Consider the following 16,602-nt stretch of genomic DNA (forward strand, 5'->3'; position numbering starts at 1 on the left):
TCATGGTGTATAATTCTTTTTATATATTGCTGGATTTGGTTTGCTAGGATTTTACTGAGGATTTTGCATCTATATTCATAAAAGATATTTGTCTGTAATCTTTTCTTGTGATGTCTTTTTCTGTTTTTGGTAGTAGAGTGATACTGGGATGGTCTTTATTTCTCCTTCTTTTTTGAAAGATGGTTTTTCTGGATATAGGGTTCTTGGGGCAGTATTTTTCTTTAAGCGCTTTGAATATGTTTTCCCACTGTCTTCTAGCCCCAGTGTTTCTGATGAGAAGTCAGCTCTTACTTTTATTGAGTTCCCTTGTAAGTGATAATTTTTCTCTTGCTATCTTGGAGATTTTCTCCTTATCTTTGGCTTTCAGCACTTTTGCTACTTTGAATTTATCCTTCTTGGAGTTTTTTGAACTTCCTAAATCTGTAAAGTTTTTCATAATTTGGGACGTTTTCAGCCATTATTTGAATTTTTTTTCCTGCTCATTTCTTTGTCTCTTCTCTTTCTGATACTCCCATTATGCATGTGTTCGTGAACTTAACAGGGTTCCCCACTTCCCCAAAGCTCATTTTCTTTTGTGCTTTTTTCTGTCTGTTCTTTAGATTGCATAATCTCTACCAATCTATCTTCAAGTTTGCTGATTATTTCTTCTGCCAGTTCCAATCAACTGGTAAGCCCCTGTAGTGAAATTTTCATTTCAATTATTGTACTTTTCAGCTCCAGAATTTCCATTAAAAAATAACTTCTGTCTCTTTTTTGATGTTCTCTATTTGATGAGACATTGTCATCATACCTTCTTTTACTTTGTTAAGCATGACTTTCTCTAGTTATTTGAAAATATTTATAATAGCTACTTGGAATTCTTTGTTAAATCTGACATCTGGTTACTCTCACAGGCAATTTGTTGCTTGTTTCTTTTCTTGTATGTGGGCCAAAATTTCTCGTTTAGATGCATAACTTGTAAATTTTTTTTGTTGGATATTGAACGTCTTAAATAATATATGATAGCAATTCTGGTCTTCTCTGAGGATATAGTTTTTGAGATCATTGTTTGAGATTTGTTCTGACCCTAAGAGGACTCTTCTTATCTGTCTCCTTCCCTGGTTCTCTCTGATAAACTGGTCAGTTTATGATTTAGTTAAATGTCAAATGAACCCCCTGGTCTCCTCTTAATTTTTCGCTGCAATATTTATTGGTTTTGAGAGTGTCCTTAAGCTTTAACTTCCCCAGACTGTGTTGCAAATGAATTCAGTGCTTTTGAGACAAGTTTTGGAACTCTTAATTTATGGTCTCTCTCTCCCCTTGGGCAAGGTATCTGAGCCAGGGTTCTGGAACTGGGTATGGGGACAGTGGCACTCTTCTTTCTGAGTGACATTCCTCCTTTAGGAGCTGGGTAGTTGACGGAGTGGGGGCTGGCTGTGGTCTCTGGTCTTCTCAGTTTGCTTCTCCTGGCATGGAAACTCTGCTTTATGAATGAGCCAGGATGAGGGTGATTGGGGCCCCAGCATGCCATACACAAGGTAGAGCCTCCATCCCACTGTGGGGGCTGGGAAGAAGAAGGGAGCCCCCATCTCTCAGCTGTACTCACCTAGACAAAGTGTGTGCAACAGTGAGCTGAGGCAGAATGAGATAGACTGATATCCTGCCCTTCCTGGGAAGATACTGCAGGCCTCCAGCCGGGAGCTGGGGGGAGAGAGAGCCCTGTGCTATTGACTTTGCCCATCTGGAGTGGAGTTTCCATAATGCTGAGCTGAGAAGGAAGGGGAAGGAAGTGGATCATAGTTCAAATGCTGCAGACTCTTGCTGTTGTTACAGAGTTTTATTAGGTTTTCTTGAATGGATGTTTCTTCGTTTGCTGTATGCCCTTAGGACCTTTTCACAGACTTTAAATGGTTGTTTTAAAATAATTTTCAGCAGTTTCACTGGGAAACAAATCTGCAGAACTCCTCACATTGCCGTGTCAGAAGTGGAACTCTAGCTATCTGGCTGTACACCAAGGAAGTTGAGGATTTAGCTCTCTTTGCTCCCTCCCTCATTACTTTGCTCTTCTCATTCTCCTGTTCTCCCAATGATGCAATGACTTTCCCCCTTTTCTGTGCAAGTTTTTAGCCAATAGTGTGAATCTCCTCTCAAGATATTTGCATGCATCCATTTCCTATCAGTTTCATCTCCCTGAAGGAGTCTCTTCCAGAGCCTCCTGACCTGCTTCCTGTTGGGCTGGTTGCTTTCTGCACCTGGAGCACAGGTGTTATCCTGGGATCCTTTGCTATCAGCCTGGTGGATTCCTCCGACTCTCTTGTGTTGGATCTTCAGCTTCCTGTATTGCCTGTCTTCTCTTCTCTTGGCTTGTTCCTTTGTTTTCGTAGAGCACATCCACCAGAAAATCCTGGAAAAAGATCCATGGGATGTTAACGTTTTGAGACTTTGCACATCTGAACATGTCTTTCTTCTATCCTCATCCTTGATTGGTTAGTCTAGGTAGAGAATTGCAGATTGGAAATTATTTTCCTACAAAACATTTGAAGGTTTTGCTCTGTTGCCTGTTCCAGAAGAAGGAAGCTGTTCTCATTCCTTACTTTTTCAATCTGGAATCTTAGAGATATCTTCTCTTAGGTCCCAAGATAGTGACATTTCATAATGATGTGCCTTGGTGTGGGTCTATTTTTAGGTATTGTGCTGGGCCCTCTGTGAGTCCTTGAAATTTAGAAAGCTGTTTTTTGGATCTGTGAAGTCTTCTTTATCTGTTTTATTGACGATTCCTACCCCTCCTACACGTTTTTCTATTCTTCCTAGAATTGTTATTATTTGAAGATGGAACTCCTGGACAAGTCTTCCAGTTTTCTTTCCTTTTTTTTTTTCCCCTCTTATCTGTCACTCTGGAAAAGCCAAACCTTATTTTCCAATTTTTCCTTTTTCTTTTTTGCTGTTATATTTTTAATTTTTAAAAGCTTTTTTTAATTTTATGCTGTGTCTCTCTTTTCTTAAAATGAGAATCCTATTTTAATTTCACCTATGCATGTCTTATGATGATATTAAGACAAGTTTTTTCACGTTGGTGTTTTCTGTTTGTTTTATTTTTATCTTTCAGGTTGAAGGCATTCTTCCTGATGTCTGGCAAACCTTTGTTATCTGTGCATTTTTAAAAATAGTAAAGTAGGAGCTGATTGGAAGCTCTGAGTATGTGGGTAGGTCTTGTGGGCTGTGGGCCTCTTTGCAGGGTGAGCTGTCAGTGCTGTTTGGTTGGAAGACCTCCGCTGTTGTTATCTCTAGGGTTTCTCGAGGTCTCTTCTCCTTGGTGCATCATGTTTCTCAGAAAAAGCTCTTCCAGTTGTCTGCCCAGAGGATGTAAGTCTGGCTGTGGGTGTTCTGAGAGCAGAGTGATGGGAGATGGTTAGGGTCTTGATATCCAGCTTCTTCATATACACAGAATCACCCTGTTATCAGTAGGGGACCATCCCGGGCACTGTGCCTGGTGTCCCTGAGTCTACAGGTGTCTGGGGGCTGGGGTGATAACAGCTTCTTAAACAGCCTTTCAAAGAATCTTCTCTATTTGAACTGTTCTTTACCCCAGCTGTTCTGGCTGTTCTTTTCGCCTGGAGCATTCTTTTCCCACATACCTGTGGGCCTCACACCCTCCCTGCCTCTCTTATCCCACTTCATCTTTCTCTGTAGCAACTCTTGAGACTGGACATATTTATATCTCCTTATTAAGTTATTTATAGCTTGTCTCCCCTCTCTACAATGGATGGTTTTGAGGGCAGGGATTTGGGCTCATTTTGTTCACTGCTGTATCCCCAGCACCTAGAACAGTGCTTAGCATATAGAGCATAGTACATGCTCAACAAGTCTGTGTTGCGTGCCTGCCTCCATGAAGGAATGAATACCTCCTCAGCCCTAGCTCTGTTTCTGGGACTCACCTTGTTCCAGGCAGAGTTGTTGAGGAGCTCTGGGTCTGTAGCCCTCTCATTCATTCATTCATTCATTCATCCATCCCCTTATCCATCCATGCATTATTATTGTCTTTGTTGTGAGTGTTAATATTCTATAGCCAGAAAGTGGCAGAGGGGGTTTTGGTTTCAGCCTGGCTCCAAAAGCCCTGGTTCCTGGCCCTGCTGCTCATAAGGCTGGAGGAATAAGACTAACACCCAGTTTCTTGTCCTGGGGTAAGAAGTTGGAGTGGTGCCAACCCCCAGGCCGCCCATATCCATAAACTTCTCCCTGCTGGATGGGCAGGCCCTTGTGAGAATCCGGCCAGATCCAGCTCCAATGACGCCACCTCGGGGAAGTCTCCTAGGACTGCTCAGGGCAGAGTTAGCTGCTCCTTGCTTGTGTTGTTAGAGCTGTGTACACCTGCTGTCAGGGTGAGCATCAGATCTCTTATAAATGGCTGCTACTCTCGGTCCACCCTCATCTGCAGGCTCTTCCAGGACTGACTGGGTCTTTTTTAGCTCAGTGTCTCAAGAGCCTGCAGCCTGGGAGGCGCTAAAGGAGCAACTGAATGGAAAAAATGATGCAGACTAGGGGTGTGATTAATATGGGGGCCGGAACTGGAAGTCAAACCCTGCCACTCACTAGCTCTGTGACCGTCTGGGCCTCAGTCCCCTTTTTTTCCTACAAAATGGGGAGAAAAATAGTCCCCCGTTTCACGAGGATTCAGTGAGTTAATGAAATCACTTTGCAGGGCCTGGCACAGAGTGGGCGTGTGATAGAAATTGCTCTTCTTATGAGCCAGGCATCCCTGGCCCCAGCCCACTGGCTCTGCACCCCACCAACAGCAGGTGCCTCCACCTGACTTCCTCCTGGTGCCCAGGGCAGCTTGGCTGAGTCCCCGGTCCCCCCAGCTTGGCCCTCTGCCACTTAGGGATTGGCCCGTCTGCATGTGGTGTTGGCCTCCAAACAGCCTGGCCCTGGCACTTTGAGTCCTCACCTGCTGGCCAAACTGGAGACAGTCATCACTGGGGTAACTGAGGCCTGTCCTGGTGGAGCACCAGGGCAGGGAGCAGCAGAGGAGGACCGGTGCCTGGGATGCCCACGGGACCGGAGCTGCTGCGGCAGAAGAGGCAGGCAAGGCAGCTGGGGCATGTGTGTAAGGGAGAGGAAGAGGGAGTCTTTACTTCTGTTGTGTTTTTAAAAAGCCAAAAAGAGTTTTTCTCTAATCAAGGCACGCAGATTTCAAATGCCAGTTTTCTTCAGCAGGTGAGTCCTACTAAGCTAGGATCCTTAAATTTAGAGGAGGAGACCCTACGATTCCTCTCCTGAAGCCTTGAGATATGGGGCTGGGGGCCCGGCGTGGGACTCTGTGACCCAATAGATGTTTCCAATAGTACTTCTCTCCTGTGTTGTAATGAATTGTTAGATGCCCGACTTCCCGCCAAGAGGATGTCAGGGTCAGGGCTGTTCAACTTTGTACCCCTTTTGTGTCCAGCACAACGCTTACCACGTCAGAGTAATTACTAGAGTTCTCTTTTAACGAGCATTCACACCAATCCTGAAGTAGGTTCTGCTACTCTGCCCACTTTGGGATGAGGAAGCAGGTTCGGAGAGGGTAAGGGGCCCAGCCCGGTCACACACCTCCCCGCTGGAGGTGGCAAGGCTGAGATCCCACCCGTCCAAGGCCTGTCCCCCTGAACTGTTTCGTCTGCCCTTTGCCATGTGGAGCAAGACTTTGTCGAGCCCCTGGCAGTGATGGCGTGCGGTGGTGGGTGGGTGGGTCACCAGTGAAGGGTTGGAGTGGTTACCCTCTGCTCGTGGCAGTGTCTCTCAGGGACAGGACAGGAGAGGGTGATCTGGGGCCAGCCTGTGGGATGATTGGGGTCAGACTCGGAGATCTCCCAGAGACGCAGACATTCTGGTGGGGACTCGAGCTGCCCGGGTTGTTTTCAGCCTCCTCTTTGGATGGTATAGACTCTGGTCTCCAAGACAAGGGTTTCTCCAGCCTCTGTTGGGACCTTTCCCACAGTGCGGAAGTACCCTTTGCAGGGATGAATAACCCAGGTTGTTAGGGAACCTCTCCTCTCCACGCTTCCCTTCCTTGCTTGGCCCTCGTTTCTCCCCGGGGGGATCCTGTAAAATTAAGTGGCGTCGGCCTGATGCCCCTCTACACATTTGCTGGACAAATAATATAAAGATGCCAGTCTTGTCCTTGGGGAGTTTAATACGAGCTCAGGTTTCCGCCCGCCTCACCTAGTTTGCCCTGTAGTTAGCACCTTGCACAACTGTGGTGTATTTTGTCAAAGCTAAGAGACCAACATGGGTACATAACGATTCAGCCAACCCCAGACTTCCTTAGGGTTTCACCCGTTTTCCCACTGATGTCCTTTTCCTGTTCCAGGAATGCATGCGTGTGGCTGTCCTGTCTCCTTCGGGCCCTCTGGTCTGTGACACTGTCAGCCTTTCTTGCTTTCTGTGACCTTGAAAGGGTTGAGGAGGAATGGCCAGATCTCTTGTTAAATGCCCCTTCATTTGGGTTTGTCTGATGTTCTTCATGCGACGAGACGGAGGTTATGGGGTTTTGGGAAGCCTACCGCAGAGGCCAAGTAGCCTTCTCGTCCCATCACATCGGGGGTGCAGGGCATCGCTGGTGACGTGAACCTTGACCCTCAGGTGAAGGTGGCATTTGCCAGATCTCCGTGCTGTGAGGGGAAGGGGCTGACATTTAAGTGCCTCATATGTACTGAACACGATCATGGGTGTTAGCTCATTTAATCCCCATGGAGGGACACTCGCTTACCCTGTCCATCGTAAGATGTAGAAATCGGAGGCACAGAGTTAAAGTCACCTATGCAAGGTGAATCTTGATCCCAGCAACCTGGCTAGAGAGCCCATGTTTTAACTACTCCTCAGTGCATCTCAGCCGGTCTCAGCGCCCCACTGGCTGCCTGCTGCGGGGATTCCTGCAATGGCCTCTTCTTGTTTCCCCTCTGAGCTCATCTCCTACCCCATATCCCTTGGCCACCCTGCTCCAGCCACACTGGCCTTGCTGCTTCAGGAACATGCCAGGCACACTCCTACCCCAGGGCCTTTGCACATGCTTCTCCTTTGTTCAGAATGCTCTGTTGTTACCCAAGTGGTTTGGCTGGCCTTTACTGAAAGGTTGTCTTGTCAGTGAGGCCTTACCCGGTCATATTTATTTATTTTTTAATTTTTATTTATTTATTTATTTGGTGCAAAAAGCTGGTTTTATTAAAACATGGGGACAGGACCTGTGGGCAGAAAGAGCTGCCTTCCCCAGTCATATTTAAATGCAACCCCTGCCTCCTAGCACTCCGTAGCCTCCACTTTAGTTTCACTATAGCGTCTACTAGCATCTGATATTGTCTTTCTTTTACTTATCTATTGGTTGATTATCTGTCTCCCTCAACTGGAATGTAAGCCCCACGAGGAGAGGCTTTGGTCTGTCTTGTTCATAGCTGTGTCTGCGGTGCCTGGAACAGTGTCTGGCACAGAGGAGGTGCTCTGTGAACATCTGTGCATGAATGCCCCAAGCTTGCTGGTATCCAGGACTCCTCCATTATCATGTCCTTGATGAGAAGGTCCAAAGAAAGAATCATGTGGCATATGATCAGAGACTTCCTGCAGGCTGACATTGATTCATGTACCAGCACCCCTTGAACTGGGTCATTTGACTGTTTATGGATCTACTTAACCATCCAGTCCCTTACCCCTGACATGTAAGCTCCAAGAAGAAAGGAGGTAGGTCTGATTTGTTTGCTCTTGTGAACCAAATATATTTAATGCATTGCCTTGTACACACCAAGTGCTCAATAGATGTTTGTTGGGGAAAAAAAAAACCAAACAAATATTGAAAAGAGCCAGCAGTGACTTGGTCTCCTCTAAAGTGATGTATAAACTATCTTGTTTTCTTATGGTGCACTTCCTACAGACTTTTTCTCAAGGGCAACACAGACAGGAGTGGGTAAACTTGGCCTTGGGCACATGCATTTAACAGAATTTCACACATACACACACACACTTGGATGATCGTGGTGGGGAAATAGCATCTGTTTACATACAAAAACCTTAGTGGCCTGATTGGTCTGAAAGGAAACTGGGTGATGTTCTCCAGGGGAAGCAGTGAAAACGTTGTGCAATGGGACGTATTTGTACACAAATAGTTTGCTGTGGTCAGAGGCTCTGGGGAAGCTGGAGTGAGGCTGTGAGTGGGGAGTACAAACACAGAGAGGTTCCCCCCGCCTTCTCAGTGGAAAACTGGAGCTCCAGGCACCTTTAAGAAGTGAGATTTGTTTGGTGCCTACTGTATGCCAGGAGCTTTCCCCGGAAGCTCTCATTTCCCCCTCGCACTGGCCGTCCCTTCTCTTCTGCAGCCGAGGAGGACGGGGAGGCGCCTGGCGCCCAGGTAACTTGCCCGAGGCTGCAGAGCTGGTCAGGGCAAGAGCGGGGCCAGGACCCCAGCCTGCCTGGCTTCTCCTGCCCACGCACTGTCTCCCCTCCCTCCCCAGCCTTAGCCTGAGCTGCGCTCCCTGCCTTTGGGGCCTGCTGTCCTGGGAGGTGGAGGTAATCCAGTCCCGAGCCAGTGGGAGGGCCTCGGTGACCTCTTAGACACCTCCCACGTGTCCTTCCTCCACCGGAGTCCCTTCCAGGTCCTCGACTCCTGGGCCAGGTGTGACAGGAGGGCCGCCGGGTGGGGGGGGGGGGGGGGGGGGGGGTGCCCTGTGGCTACAGGCAGGGGCAAGGGGGCCTGGGGAGGAGGGTGGGGAGAAGCCGGGGAAAGATGCTTTCTCCCGTTTCGTGTCAGCCTCAGCTCTGGAAATGAAAAGCCTTTTAATTTCATTGTCTGCTCTTCTGGTTTTTCCTCTGTGATGGCTGACTGTGCCAGGAGGCCTTTGGCCACAGGATGCGGGTTTAACAAATCCAATAAAGCCTTCATTTGGCCGGCTGCTTGCTCCCGGGAGCTCCCCGGTCCTGGAGACATTGCCTCATGCTTCTCACCTGTGCGCCGCGTGGGGCCGGGCGGGGACCCAGAGCAGGGTCGGTGAGTGGCCCTGAGCCCTGGAGGCCAGGGAGGTCCGTGCTGCCCATGAGGGGTGACTGACGGTGCCTGGGGCAGTGTCCTGTGACCTGAGTGCTGGTCTCAGCCTGGCCACCAGTTCTCCGTTGGAGCTCAGGCAATGCCTAGACCTGCTGGGTCTTCGTTTTTCTTCTGTAAAGTAGCAGGATTAGACGAGGTCAATGGGTTTGATATTTTTTTAAGCAGTGAAACCCATTTTCCCCAAGTGGAATGGGCTGTGGAGGTCTCACCTTGGATGGCTCTGGCTCTTGGTTACTATTGCCCTGAACTTTTTGTCTTTTTTAAAATGGCAGGCTTGTTTCTGCCTCAGGACCTTTACACTGGCTTTTCTTTTTGCATGAGTACCCTGCTCCTAGAATGATCTGTACGTAGGTGGCCCTTGTCAATTCAGAAGTCAGCTTGGATGTTGCTTCCTCAGAGAGCCTTCTCTGACCAGCCTGGCTAATGACGTTCTGCCCTGGCCCACCCCTCCGGACCCCCCTCCCCCCCATAGTCTTTGAGGCTCCTCCCTGCCCCCATTCGGGTGCCGCAGAACCCAGTTTGAAAACCACTTGGACTTTTTTATGTCTACAGCTCCTTGCGGCTCTGACAATCCTCAGCCAGCTCTGACCGAACCCTGTGGTACAGCCAAGCAGTGCTGCGGTTTCAGAGAAAGGTGAGGAGTGGCTCCAGTCACCTCCAAGGAGGTGGCCCTTCAGCCGGTTTGGAGGTTTAGAGAGGTGCAGAGAGCCTTGGAGGAGGAAGGAGAGGAGAGGCCTGGGAGCCGGGGCTGGGCCTTCTCTAACAACAGCGAGTGAGCCAGCCGGGGTGGCAGAGGTTGGGACAGTGGACAGTAAATGGGAGCTGCTGGATGTGTCCAGGCGTCAGGGCGCCTCGAATGCTCAGGTGAGGTGGCCGATGTGTGGGAGTGGCGCCGAGGCTCTGAGCAGGACAGTAGGATCCTCAGGGCCTTGCAAGTGAGCAGCAGAAGCGAGAGGGGGGACGTGGAGGCTGGGAGGCAGGGACATGGGAAGGTGGAGAGCCTGTAGGGCCTGGACTGTGGAGGAGGGGGTGGGGTGAGGGGTGGGGTTAGGGAAAGGGAATTAAGGGTGGAGATGACCAGCAGCGGAGAACAGTGTGGTGGGAAAGGAAGAGGGAACAGACTGAAGTAGTCTGGAGTTTCCAGCAGCTTGCGGGGAGGATGCTCTTGTTTAGGCATTGCTCTGGGTGACTGTGTTGGCAGGGGCCACCCCCACCCCACGCCAGGAGGGAAAGGCTTCATAACTCAGCTGCCCCCGACCTCAGGCTGCCTGGGCAGAGAGGAGCGTGTGGGCCACCCTCCAGGTTGGCCCCTCTTGGAAGGCCCAGGATTAATGTGCTGATGGTCACCCAGGGGCCTTGGCAGAGAGTAGGGATGACTCAGCATCAATTCATCCCCGCTGCAGACAACAGGGTACACCGTGGAAAGTGCTGGGAGCACCGGGCCGGGGGAGCTGCCTTTGACCATGACAGCTGGCTGGCACGTGCCCACACATCTGAGGCTGTGTGCACTCCCTGGGTATGAAGACAAAGCCGACCTCCTCAACTCCTAGGCTCATACCCAGCCCCTCTTCTTTCTTCAGCAGGAGGCCTGAGTGTCCACGGTCCTCCCAGTTCCAACAGAAAACCAGCTCCTGGGAAGAGTTGACTCAAGAGGGAGATAAGAATTTAAGGGTATGTCTATCTAGGGGTGTGTTTTAGAGTTTGGTGGAGCTGCCTGCAGAGCGGGCCCAGACAGCCAGAAATGAGGGGTATTCTTTTGGTAGCTAGAGTGTGTTCTGGACCGTGGGGAAAGTATTCTGGAATTCAAGGACAGATTTTGGAATTCTAGGCTTGTTCTGGAACTCTGGGCTCCGGCTCAGAATCTCGGGGATGTTTGAGAAGCCTACGATGTATTCTGGAATTCCAAGGCAGATTTCTGAATCCTGGGGGCCCACTGGAGTCCTGGGCTTGTTCCTCATCACTCACCTTCTAGACCTGTCTTATCTGCTGTGATCTGCGGGGACACGTGGTTACAGGGAGGCAGTTGCTATGACAACAGCAACCATGGGGTGTATCAACTCCCAGAATTTACTCTGAGCCTGTGACATTTTAGCTGGTGGAGAAGCGCAGTTAGCTCCCAAGAGCCTGATGAGCAGGGATTCCTGCCAATCCTGTCTGTGTGCCTCCCTTCCCCCCAGCCTCAGATAACCTCCCTCTAGGCCTATGGATCTGGCTGCCTGACACTCCCTTGGGCATATGAATATTCAAAGGCAGCCAAAAAGTGTATTCAAATCTTATAAACTTCCGCCTGCCTTGATCCATTTAAATGCATCAGTATCTTCTGTTTTGCCCCATTTATCTGGCAGGAAAATGAAGGGCGATTCCAGGAGCCCAGAATAAGTGCTTTTTCCCAAGTTGCTTTAATCTCCTAAGTGGGGTAAGAGAGGGCTGGGGCTGGGCTCTTCACTCTGTAGATTGGGTCCCTCAGACAAGTCTCACAGAGCCCTAAAATCCTGGAATGCATCTGCTGAAACTGGGGTCTAGGGAGGGGAAGTGATAGCAGAGGAAGGCTGAAACCTGGCTCTCCTCCCTGGGGGCTCTGTTCTTCATCTACAGGGCTCAGCCCCTACTGCCACCGCCCACCCCCCCAGCTACAGGAGTAGGCTTTCTTGCCTGAGCCCCTGCTTCTGTCTCCAAAATCAGACTGTCATGTGTGGAAGACCCTTGAGAATCACCTGGGCTCTGCAGGTGGGGAAACTGAGGCCCAGAGACATTCCTTCAGATGGTTGGTGGCAGAAAAGGGACCTGAGTTTCAGGCTCCCAGTTCCCAGCCCAGAGCTCTTGCTGTCATGCTCACCTCTACCTCATATAATTTACCCATCTGTTCATCCGTCCATCCATCCATCCATCCATCCATCCTGCATCCATCCACCATGTATCCATGCATCCATGCATTCAGCCATTCAGAAAGATATTAAGTACCTGCTGAATGCCCTGCACCACCGTGGGCTGAACTTGATGGAAAGTTCAGGGTTGGGTCACCTGGTCCCCACCCCCTCCCATCCCCTGCCATTCATCGCCCCTTTGGCCAAGCGGATGTTCTCCTGTCCAGACCAACCCATTCCCATCCTTGCCTCCACGCCCCAGTGCCAACACCCCAAGCTCCTAGTTTCTGCCTCTTTGTTCATGACGTCCCCCTGTCTGGAATGCCCCATAACTCACAATTTGTTCAAACCCTACTCACCCTCATCCATCCTCTGCAAAGCATTTCCTTGCCACCAAAGCCGTCTGAGCTCTCCTTTCTCCCATGACCTTTGGAGTAGGAACTGCAGAGATGAGCCTCAATTTTCTGCTTTTTGGTTTTGTCCCACATTACCCCTTGGGAACAGGCCCTGTGCTATATGATTACTAAGAGCGCCATCGATATATTACATTATTACATTTGGGCAGTGCCGTGATGTAAAGAAAATGCCACGGGATGTGGAGTCAGACGAGGGGTTAGCTTTACAGATGAAGTAGTGTGTGGCCTTGAGCAGGTCGCTGAACCTCTCTGAACCTCAAAATTGTGCAATGCAGTTTTACAAGATGATGCCTTTGAATACTCTAAAGTGCTGAGTAAACAGAAGTCTTCCTCATTTCAGGATCTATTTCCCTCTGTGCTACTTGGGCTTGTAGGCTTGACTAATTGTCGGTAGCTTGAGGCACAGGCACCCCCCCTTTCCTATTCCTCGCACCCCAGGAGGTGGGGAGGCTTCACTTCAGGGCAGTTTCCCAAGAGGGGTATTGCTAGGCAAACTTTTCTTTTAACTCTCTTCTCTCCAAGTAAGATCCAAGGCAGTGGCAGGGATGGGTGGAATTCTTTCTCTCTGGAAGATGGGTTTCCTAATTGGTTGTGGGTGGGCTGGGGCCTGGCCAGGTCTTTGAGTATTTCCCAAGAGGATGTGGCTTCCTTGGAGACAGTCTCCTGTATGGGAGAACAGAAGCACTTGGTGGCTTGGCTCCCCTCTGTGGGCTCCCCACTTTCATCTTCACCAGGCTTCTCTTCCCTGATGGTGGCTTTAACACCCCGGGGGGACCTGTGGGAGGAGGCTTATGCCCCGAGCACCTGTTTTTCTTTTATTTTTCCTCTGCCGATCCATCTGTGATTTCCAGAGCTGAGATTTGTTCGCATCACAGTGGTTCCAGGGAAAAACTCAAAACCCATCTACGTAATACGTATCAGCCTCCACCGTGCATCTGCATGTGCCCGCCGTCTGTGCAGGCCCAGGGGCGCACACATGAAGGCACATATTCACACGGGGATGGGCGTGCTGGGGCCTCACACGCATGTTTGCCTCCCTGCGGGTGTGCAGCAGGTGTCCACGACCCAAGCCTTTGTGCTCAGCTGCCTTCCCCACCCCTAGCAGGTGTCCATTCAGGTCTATCTAAGCGGGTAGATTTACACATGCGCCGGCACTCGGTCCTGGGTGTGCATTCACAGTGTGCACAGGCTTGCACACCCCCATGCACCTGTCTGTGTAAAAATGCAGACCCATGTGCATCCGCGTGCCAGAGAGATAATCACCACAGCTTAGAGTGAACACGCTAGGCCCCAGGCACTGTGAACAGGGGGTGTTGACTGCTTGAGTCCCTCCGACACACATGTACGCAGATCTGTATTATTATCCCCATTTCACAGATGTGGAAACTGAGGCTCAGGGAGGTTCCATCCCTTGCCCAACTTCCCATAGCTAGGACGGCTGGGGTGTGGCTCAGAACCTGTGCTCAGAACCACTCGCTAACGTGGTAATACAAGGCCGTTTTTGTAGGTGCTGCAAGAATTAAGTCGGTCCCTCACCTGGGCCTTACCTTCCCCCGGGATTGAGTGTAGGGAGGTTTTGCCCGTGGGTGTGAAGATGGACTCGTGGTGAGTTGTGCACGCCTGCCCCAAGCTGCCCCCTTGGGAGCCGCCGGGAGCACCGCAGTGTCTTCAGGGGGCCAGTGCCCTGTGGCTCCTGAGCCCGGCTCTCTGGAGCTGACCACCTTCTGCTGTGTTTTCTTTTCTCACGTCTCACAGATCCCAAGTCCCTGCTGAGCTCCACCGGGCGGTGCGAGGAGAACCAAGCCACTCCCGCAGTCCTGGCTCCTTCCCTGCAGTCAAGCAGTTCTTAGGGCCCACGCCCCACCGTGCTCCCGGCCCTACCCTCCTCTCCTCTTGTTGAGATCACTCTTGAGGACAGATGCCATCCCCATCCTGGACCAGTCTGATGGAGTTAGGGACCCTCTCCCCTGAGCACCTGTGGTGTGGCTTGGGATCTCCCTGAGTCCTACTTTAGGCCCTGCTGCTTCTCTGCGGTGTGACCTCGGGCAAGTTTCTTAGCCACTCTGAGCCTCAGCTTCCTCATCCGTAAAATGAGGAAAAGAGTGACCCCTGCTGCAAGAGTTCACGGGACGATTATTTGAGTTCACACATGGGAAGGGCCAGAACTGCACCTAGCATTCCGCTAGGCCATCCCTGGCGCTGTGGCATTCGTCAGCCACCCCAGGCGGGTAGTGCACTCTCTAAAGGCAGGGACCACAATCTTTTTCTTCTTCCGTCCCAGGGCATGGCTTGGTCCCTGGTGCCTCACTGATGCTGCTCGGCATTGATTGGAGCCTGAATGAGGGAGTCCAGTCCTTTCCGGTGGGACCATTTGCCCCCTTGAGTGGGATAAACCCCATCTCTCTGTCTTCGGGGCTGGGGTGAGTTCGCCTGCTCTCGCCAGGGATGCAAAGTAGGGCAGGCCTCCCCAGGGGGGTTGCCATGGTAACAAGGAAAGTTCTGCTCCGAGGCAGACACACACAGGGTTGGCTGGGAGGCATGGCGGTGTGGCTTGCCTAGAGTAAGGAGACAGGTTATTGAAATGGCTTTCGGGCCTCGGCGACTCATCTGTCCAACCGGGCCTTAAGCTTCTAGCTCATGATTCGGGTCAGAGGTAAGGGGTCGTGGATGCCGGAGGCTGTTGGAAGTGGCAGAGGGCTGCCCAATCTTGGCTGCTTGACTACTGTCTTCCCTGGGAGCAAGAAAGTGTCACAAGGGGAGGACATTGTTTTACTCACTGCGGCACCGCCAGCACCCAAAACAGTGCCTGACACATCTTAGCTGCTAATCAGTATTTGCTAACTGAAGAATTAGTCAGATAAGAAGGCGGGGACATCTCAAGGTCCTGGCCCAACCCCAGAACATCTAGAGTTCTCCCAGGCCCTGATTCTAGCTGTTAAGAGACCCGACATTAGAGGCCCCTTGATGCCATCTCTGAACTGCCGCAGACCCCCACGGACCCCTGAGGACCACCTCGCCCCCAGGTGTGAACTCTGACGGCAGGTGGGGGACTAGGGTGCACCTGGCCTCTGGAGAATTGACCTAGCCTGGGAGTCTCAGACTTGGCTGAGGACAGAAGCTTGGGGTGTGGCTGGGGGTGTGGGGGTGGGAGGTGATCATGGTGAATATAAAGAATACACGTTCCCAGGCCCCTTCCCAGTCCTACTCAGTCAGACTCTCTGGGGTGTGACCTGGTGTTTGGGGGTGTAACAAGCTCCCCAGGGATTCTGGTGAGTGGCCAGATGTGGGGACTTCTGCTCAGGACACAGCCTCTTGTAGTTGGAGGGGCTTTAAGGGGTGTCCCAAGCCCACCTGGGGTCTGCTTCTGGTACCCTTGGGGAGCCCGAGGTCCAGAGAAGGGCATGAGTAAGGCCTGGTCCCAGCTCTGGCACTCCTGCGCCCTGTGGCCTGGGCAGTCTGCCTAGGCTCTCTACTTGCACTTCATCAACACTCCTGGCGTCCGCCCAGCCCGGCCGACGGGGTGCGGAGTGCATGGCTCCCACCTGTGCCTCCTGGTCAAGACACAGAGCGGCGGGGGGAGGAGCAGGTGCTGAGTTTGCAGCCCGGTCCTCCTTTTGGGCTTCTTGGGCAAGTGCTCTAACCTTTCTGACCTGAGAAATGGGGATAACGTGACCTATGTCATTGACAGCTGGGCTGGCGAGGCGGTCAAGAGTTCGAACGTTGCAGCCAGGGCGCACAGGTTTGAATCCCGGCTCCACGGGGGTTGACAGCTGTGCAACCCTGCACATGACTTCACCTCTCTGGGCCTTCGCATCCTCCTCTGTGAAGGAGGGAGATGAATGCCAGCTTCCTGGAGGTCGTGGTGAGGATTCAGCATGAGGGTGCCCCGTGAAGCACGAGGCAGGGGCTCAGCTACAAGGAATGTTCTTTGAGAGAAAGGCCGGAAGGTGGTGAGTCACGTGTCCAGCCCGGTCTGCCCCAGCGCTAGAGAGAGGCCCGAGAACAGGCTGGGAGCTTTGCCTCTGTATCCAAAGGGCAGCCCAGGGTGGGGGCAGTGGAGGGGAGAGGTGTTTGTTTGAACAGCCAGCGATGCTGGGAGGCCCCTGGTGTCCGTCCATTAGCCGGTTCCTGCTGAGCTGGAGGGAGCGGGAGGCTGGGAAGTGATGAGCCACGCAGCTGTGCCATACTTTCTCTGCAGAAAAGCAGTTTCCAACTCGTTATCTTAATGTGTCCTCACAATAACCCTGGTAATGGTTAGCCCAGGGATCGGGCTTCC

The sequence above is a fragment of the Callorhinus ursinus genome, unplaced genomic scaffold (genome assembly GCF_003265705.2).
Source record: "Callorhinus ursinus isolate GAN/ISIS: 27379988/994484 unplaced genomic scaffold, GSC_fseal_2.0 scaffold18, whole genome shotgun sequence".
NCBI classification, from domain to species: Eukaryota; Metazoa; Chordata; class Mammalia; order Carnivora; family Otariidae; genus Callorhinus; species Callorhinus ursinus.